The sequence below is a fragment of the Chelon labrosus genome (genome assembly GCF_963514085.1).
Source record: "Chelon labrosus genome assembly, chromosome: 10".
NCBI classification, from domain to species: domain Eukaryota; kingdom Metazoa; phylum Chordata; class Actinopteri; order Mugiliformes; family Mugilidae; genus Chelon; species Chelon labrosus.
In genome coordinates this window covers 25,811,357-25,817,361 of record NC_140360.1, presented here as the reverse complement: position 1 = coordinate 25,817,361, position 6,005 = coordinate 25,811,357, and positions in this window count along the sequence as shown.

The following is a 6,005-nucleotide window of genomic DNA, read 5'->3' as shown; positions in this document are numbered from 1 at the left end:
ACACACAGACACACACACACACATGCCAACACAAAGGGACAGACCACTCCTGACTCCACTGCCTGTAATGTCAAAGTGTGAGAACACACGCCTGTCACACACACACACTGTCTCAATACATTCCACATGTTTATGCAGTGAAGCTGTTTACAGGATGTCTTGCCTTTTCTACTCCAGGTTTACACACACACACACACATGCAAAACACAACTACAAGCAAATTCTTAATCCATATAATCAGATGGCCTTTCATTCTTCTGTAAGAGAGAAGACAGAGAGAGAGGTGGAGAACAGGAGGCAGGTGCACCAGCTGTTCATAAGTTCAAAGTTATCCAGTTATAACAGAACTGTTTACGGAGTTCAGCTGTGGGTTGCACCGTACAAACCTAATTCTTATGTAGGATTTGACTTTCACATGAATAAAAACAACAATTCAGAGGCCTAGACAAGGAATTTAAGAACAGCTGGTGCATCTCAGCCCAGGAGAGGAAGATGGCGGCCAGTGTGATGATCATCTATGACCAAAACGTCTCAACCACACCTTTTCATCTTGTTACAGCATTTAACTCTCATCTTGTTTTATGAACATGGTTATATTCATTTCTTCATATAAATGTCATCGATATCACTTATATTGTTTCACTTCAAAGGTCACCGCTCTGTGTCTTCATTTTCAGGATATTTATTTGTCTGTGTGCATGCGTCTGGGAATGATTTTGATATTTATTGACGTGCGTGTCAGAGCTCCCAAATCTAAGATGCATGCTGGCCTGGGGCATTCCTCAATCATTTAGTTGATGCTTAGCACATGAGTTTAAAGTGTGACTATGTCTTTGTGTGCGATTGTGTCACGCTCTCCGTCCCTGCCCATTGACCTGCAGCGAGGAGAAATCTGTTGCCTTAAGAGAATCCAGTTGAGCCTCCTCCATCTCTCCTCCCACTTTCTGCCTGTCAGTCATTTCTCCTTGCACTCGTTGTTCTCCCATCATCATCGTGTGTTGCAGAACCAGGATACAGTGGCCCTGAGAGCAGTGCAGCTTATAAAACACATGCAAGGAGATACAGCTTCATAAATCTGACAGAGAACAGCGGCTGAAAAATAAGAAGTTCGGTTGTCTTTTCGCACTTTATAGTGTGTTGCTAAACTGGATACAATAAGTTCTTCATTTGCATGTGTTTTATAAGTTGTGGTGACAATAAGTCATGTTTCATCACCTAAATCAGCATCATTTTATGTCCCACTCTTCGCGGAAATGCGTCCTGCACTGAACAGGGGGTGGGCTTCTATAGTGGGAATGCATCGTCTGGATTTCACAATTTTCAAAACAGCTGCTTCAGAAATCTTTGTTCCCCCACCGATACTTTCAGGACTGCTGTAGAATGCGATCAGAGACAGAAAGACACTCCTATGCACACACACTCACACACCATGCACACTAACATACTGATGAATACATAAAGTGGAGACACCATGAGGGTCGGTCCTCTGTAGCAAAACGGACCCTCTCAAGGAGCGAGGGAGGACAAATGACAGAGGGGACAGAAACGTAGGAGGAGGAGGAGGAGGAGGAGGAGGAGGAGGAGGAGGAGGAGGAGGAGGAGGAGGAGGAGAAAGTTGACAGAAATAGAGAATCAGATGTTTTCATTCTCTGAATGTAAATAGAACCTTAAGATTGTCATTTTTTATTTCCATTGCTTCTTTTATAAGATGATCAAATTGTAATTTTTTTATTATCCGTTGCTCCGTTTGATTTTGTACTGCAGCGCCGCTGCGCTGTAAGATTTGTATCATACAACCCCACCATCGTCTCCTCTTAAGTTTTCCTCTCGTGTCGCTTAGAGACGTTTAGAGAAGACTAGAATCATAGTGAACAGACACCCGCCCCTTCATCGTTTATTTATAGCGCTTAGAGATGCAACAGATAATATTGATTATTAAGAAGTTATGTCATAAATGTTACATTTATACACTTCACCAAGGCAGAGCTGTTTTAATGGACACGAGTGAGGGCGCATTGATGTCTTCTGCAGCCACCGATGGACCAGCACTGTAAATCAGTCTTATTGCTTGGAGGGTTTGTTTTGTTTCCTCTGAGTGACAGTAAGGCTGCACTTGCAGGTGCTGCTCCAGCCGTGCCGGACAAACCCAGTGTGACAAAATATGTGACGAATGATTACACACCAGGGAGTTCCTGTGTGTTTGGACCCAGAGCTGAAGTTTGTTTTTAATGTCCGTGGAGCAGAGAGGGACTGTAGAGACGAGCCTGATGAGTCAAACTGAGTAGAGAGCAGATCAATCCACATTTGGTTCTTTAGTGGTGATGGATGTGATTTCTCCAGCTTCTCCAGTTCTCTAGTGAGATTAGTGCCCCAATAAACTACGGTGGATATGTCCCTGGTATTGAAGGAACATGGCACTCAGCGCAACAGTGAGGCTATTATTACCATGGAGCTCAGTGGCTCAGAGGAATCAAATCCATCAGTATATGGTTACATACACACAACTTCTGACCCAAGGATAAAAGAAACACAAAACAGTCCTCCCTCTTTCATCTCTCGAAGTTTCAATCTACATCCTCGTCTTGTTGCCTTGTTGAACGTCTCCCAGGCTTCGACCATGCTCCTCTCTGCTCCGACACCACTGCTGACTGTCTGTAAAGCCCTGTCCGTCTGTCTCTGTTGCAGCCTTCTTTTATACATACGAACATGTTGGGGGGAAAAAAGACAATATAAAAACTGAAAAAAATTAAAAATAAAGACAAAAAAAATGTAGGTATAAATATTAACAATACTGCTAACAACCACAACAGTGCTACTATCAGTTACGATGACGCGGTCAGTGTTGTCATACGTAGTGAGGATCAGCACCATGAAATGTATCAGTATCACAGGATCCAGCAGGGACGTTCAAGATTACAGTGAAGATGGTAGGGCGGCCACTGTGTACAGTGTGTGTGTGTGTGTGTGTAGGGTGAGGGAGGGAGGGTGGGAGGGAGGGGAGTAGTGGGGTTTGACACTCACACACACATATATGGGAGGGGTGGGGGGTTGTACTGCAATATTGAGGTGTGCTGATGTTGTACCTGCTTGTTGCATTGTGCGCTGTACTGTATCTGACAAACTAACCCAGACTGTCAACAACTAATAAATAAACATGGACTACGCATATCCTGAACAGACCTCCACTGGTTCCTCTGTGCGTGTGTGTGGATGGGTGTGAGTGGGTGCGTGGTGGACAAGTCAAGATTTTACCAAAAACTGTGAATTAAATTATCAAAATCAGAAATGTCTTCATTGGAAAGTATGTTCGCACATACAAGGAATTTGTTTTGGTGGTTGGTACACCGATCAGCCTCAACATTAAAACCGCTGACAGGAGATGTAAATCACATTGACCATCTTGTGTGACAATACAACGTTCTGCTGGGAAACTTTTGGACATGCCATTCATGTGGCTCCCTCTAACACCTAGAATATATTTTAGAATCTTTACATAGAAGGCTGTTAATGACCAAACTCTCTGATCTTTAAGACCTCATTGTACTACATTACCCTAGCCTAACAGAACACTTTGTTCTCAAAGTGCAGGCTTACTTGTGGTTTCAAAAAGTAGAATGAGATTTTGACCGTCACCTTTCAGGCTCCAGTTCTCTCTACTTTAAAGATTAGGCTTAAAACTTTCCTTTTTGATTAAGCTTATGATTGCAGTTGGCTCAGGTGACCCTGAACCTTCACTTAGTGATAATGTTATAGGCCTAGGCTGCTGGGGGACTTCCCACAGTGCACTGAGCAGAATTGCTTGCTTCTCTTCCACTCCTCCCTTCTCTTCTGTCCCACCCTCTACATTTTTTCTGTCACTCAAGCGGAATGACCCTCGTATAAGAGCTTGCTTCTGCTCAAGGTTTCTTCCTGTTGAAGGGTTTTCTTGCCATCTGTGCCTTTGTGCTTTTTCTGGGGGTTTCAGGTTTCTTAAAGTAATTTTGATAAATTTTAATTGAACTCAACTGAATTTAACTGGGACATAAATAAAATGTGCCATGAATGTCAATGAATTTGTCGTCTTCATTTGTCACTAAGGGTCCAGTGATGTTCAAGGGCTCTGGAATAAGTGTAATCAAAAGTAGGGTTAAGGCAAATTCATGATGACTGGATTTAAATGACATTGGAAACCCATCCATCTACACCATTGTGGTGTAGGACCCCATCATCAGACCATACTTCGAACCATTTCAGTGGCAAGCGCAATGTCAAATGCGAAATCTCCACTGGAAAACTCATAGTGAAAGTAAGACTAGTATTGCGGATAAATCAAATGCAGCAAAAAAAAAGTGTTACTACTAAGCCTCCTAATGATGCTATAGGAAGATTATGTTACCTTCACAGGCTGGCTGTTGCCAGTATTTATGCTAAGCTAAAGATACCACATTAAGTTTTGCTCAGTACATTTTCTGCCTTCTTGGTTAGGTCCTCGTTGTAAAAGCCTTCAGTAAAGATTTTAAAAAAAGAAGAAGGATAGCGACCCCTGTAGCCAAAAGTGGTACGTAAATAAAATGGTCCACAAGCCATTTATTTCACTATTCAACTTTCCATCTGTAAGAGGAAGAATTAGTTCTCTCCTTTTTTGAATACTTTCAAAAGTCTCCGTGTAGTGACGGCCAAACATTAAAACACTTATCTTATACCCTTTATGACACTGAGTGCAGTGGGCTGCAGCAGTGCACCATTCTCCACTTGTGTCTCATGCTGCAGGACATGAAGCGTTTGGCTTTGCAGCATGATCATATAATAATATAATATCTAATAATTTACTCATAGTATGCCTGCAGTCATTTTGACATTTTCACCTGGTGTTACAAATCCTACATTTCCTCTTGTTTACTCCAGCAAATCAGTTCTGCACCTCCATAATTCTGCAGGACTCACAAAACCAGATGTTTTCTAAACTACACAATTAAAAAGCCACAAAATACTGATGAAGTGTGCAACGTTTTGTGATTTGGCTTGGTTATCCAGAAATTCTCGTGGTCAGAACTTCTTCTGTGTTAAGGCCAAGAGACTTTTGTCATGATTATGACAATAACCACTGTGGTCATGGTTAAAATGAGGTGACGATTGGTATAAAAAGTCAAGCAAACAAGTGTTTTCTTCATCCACCTCCTCAGACAGCAGTCATTAGCTTGTAAGGTAGCACATCGCCCCAGTTAGTTAACTCACTGCTTAAACTATGTCAAGTGTGGGAGGCAAACTCCAGACATGAAGACCAGTCATGAGGTTAACACATCAACGTGCTTTCAACCTTTGGAAACCTTCCTCCCAACACTCCCTTTAATCACTGCTGCCACAGAATGTGACAAATCTGAAAGATATGAAGCTAAGACCCATACTTGATACACTCATACATTTAACCAGCAGATGTGGGTGTGTGAGAAAGAAGTATTCAGATTTAAATAGTAGAACTGTACAATGAAAACATCTGAAATAGTCTTAAAGCTTGATTTAATTCAGACAGCTAGTGGATGCTATACTAATGATGATGTAGCATGCAGCCAGCATTTTACTGCTGAGGTTGATCAGTGTTAAATATTTTGTTTGCTCTTGGGCAATGTAATCATATGGTGCATCATGCTCTATTGACTATCTTTTGCGTCTTGATGTACAAGGGAAAGAGAAACTAAATTTGCAGTGTTTCCTTGTGTATTATCGTAAATGCATGTATAACTTAGTCTAAATTGTAACTGGCTGAGGGAACTCATCAGTTTAGTTGGAAAGGAGTATAGTATGTTTACACATAGAAGTTACTGTGCAGCCCTTGGTGATAAGGAAAACGTATTACTCAGCTGCTGGTGACTGTCCGCATCCTTATCTAGTAAAGTGACCTTTGAGATATGGGTGGAGTGGCTCTTTAAGTTCTGCTGTGACTGTTTCGTGGGAACAAAACAATGAATAAGTCAGACTTTCTGCTCACTTACTGGACGCTCTGCTTCACCCATGCACGCAGGACAGGA